This window comes from Rhincodon typus, unplaced genomic scaffold (assembly GCF_021869965.1).
Source record: "Rhincodon typus isolate 14 unplaced genomic scaffold, sRhiTyp1.1 hic_rhity00000062, whole genome shotgun sequence".
Classification (NCBI taxonomy): Eukaryota; Metazoa; Chordata; class Chondrichthyes; order Orectolobiformes; family Rhincodontidae; genus Rhincodon; species Rhincodon typus.
Window position 1 is genome coordinate 76,756 of NW_025965700.1, and position 1,975 is coordinate 78,730.

Sequence of the window (1,975 nt, forward strand, 5' to 3'; positions counted from 1 at the left end):
AGAAAGGCAAAGTCACAGTGATCATGGGGGATTTCAATATGCAGGTGGACTGGGAAAATCATGTTGGTAGTGGATTGAAAGAAAAGGAGTTTGTGGAATGTCTACAAGATGGCTTTTTGGAGCAGCTCGTGGTGGACCCCACAAGGGAACAGGCAACACTGGATTTAGTGTTGTGCAATGAGGCAGACTTGATAAGGGAGCTTAAGGTAAAGGAACCCTTAGGAGGCAGTGATCATAAGATGATAGAATTTACTCTGCAATTTGAGAGGGAGAAGACAGAATCAGAGGTAACGGTGTTACAGCTGAATAAAGGCGACTACAGAGGTATGAAGGAGGAGCTGAGCAGAATTGACTGGAAGAGGAGCCGAGCAGGAAAGACAGTGGAACAGCAATGGCGGGAGTTTCTGGGACTAATTAAGGTGACGCAGCAAATATTCATCCCTAGGAGAAAGAAGCATGGTATAGGGAGGATGAGGCACCCATGGCTGACTAAGGAAGTCAGGGATAGCATAACAGCAAAACAGAAAGCATATAATGTGGCGAAGGGCAGTGGGAAACCAGAAGACTGGGAAGCTTACAAAGACCAACAGAAGGCAACAAAAGAAGAAATAAGGAGGGAGAAGATTAAATATGAGGGTGAGCTAGCCGGTAACATAAATGAAGACTGTAAGAGTTTCTCTAGGTATATAAAGGGCAAACGAGAGGCAAAAGTGACATTGGACCACTGGAAAATGACAGTGGAGAGATAGTATTGGGGAATAAGGAAATGGCTGAGGAACTGAATAATTACTTCGCGTCTGTCTTCACGGTGGAAGACACGAGTAATCTCCCAAAAATTCAACAGTTGGGGGCAAAGCTGAGTATGGTGTCCATTACCAAGGAAAACTGATTGGCCTGAAGGTGGATAAATAACATGGACCAGATGCACTACAGCCCAAAGTTCTAAAGGAGGTAGCTGAAGAGGTAGTGGAAGCGTTAGTAGCGATCTTTCAGGGATCGCTAGAGTCCGGGAGGGTCCCAGAGGACTGGAAAATCGCTAACGTGACACATCTGTTTAAAAAAGGGAGTAAGGTCAAAGACGGAAAATTACAGGCCGATTAGCCTAACCTCGATCGTGGGTAAGATTTTGGAGTCCATTGTGAAGGATGAAATTTCTGAATATTCGGAAGTGTATGGTAAAATAGGGCATAGTCAGCATGGTTTCATCAAGGGGAGGTCATGCCAGACAAATCTGCTAGAATTCTTTGAGGAAGTAACGAGCAGGGTAGACCAAAGAGAGCCAACTGATGTTATCTACTCGGACTTCAAGAAGGCCTTTGATAAGGTGCCACACAGGAGGCTGCTGAGGAAGATAAGGGCCCACAGTGTTAGAGGCAAGGGGCTACCATGGATAGAAGATTGGCTGTGTGGCAGAAAGCAGAGAGTGGGATAAAAGGGTCTTTCTCAGGATGGCAGCCGGTGACAAGTGGTGTTCTACAAGGGTCAGTGTTGGGACCACAACTTTTCACTTTATACATTAATGATCGAGATGAAGGAACTGAGGGCATTCTGGCTTAGTTTGCAGACGATACAAAGATCAGTGGAGGGACGGGTAGTATTGAGGAGGTGGGGAGGCTGCAGAAGGATTAGGACAGGTTAGGAGTATGGGCAAAGAAGTGGCAGATGGAGTACAACGTGGGAAAGTGTGAGGTCATGCACTTTGGTAAGAAGAATAAAACCATGGACTATTCTCTAAATGGGGAGAAAATTCAGAAATCTGAAGTACAAAGAGTTCTAGTCCAGGATTCTCTCAAGGTAAACTTGCAGGTTGAGTCAGTAGTCAGAAAGGCAAATGCCATGTTGACATTTGTTTTGAGAGGGCTTGAATGTAAAAGCAGGGATGTACAACTGAAGCTATACAAGGCCCTGGTCAGGCCACATTGAGTATTGCGTGCAGTTTTGGGCCCCATATCTCGGGAAGGATGTACTGGCCCTG

At 45.7% G+C, this 1,975-nt stretch overlaps 1 protein-coding gene across 4 annotated transcripts in view; it reads left to right on the forward strand.

Moving 5' to 3' along the window:
- The window catches only part of LOC109938751 (arylamine N-acetyltransferase 2-like), a 4,002-nt gene that overhangs the window by 459 nt on the left and 1,568 nt on the right, over window positions 1-1,975 (forward strand). Inside the window, exon 1 of one of the 4 annotated variants that reach the window (XM_048621132.1) lies at window positions 1-206. The exons of 1 other annotated variant lie outside the window; for it this stretch is intronic. The gene's annotated coding sequence lies outside the window, so the exon portion shown is untranslated. Of the gene's footprint in view, window positions 637-1,975 lie in introns of all 4 variants that reach the window. 2 more of the 4 variants (XM_048621129.1, XM_048621130.1) reach the window with 2 other exon arrangements.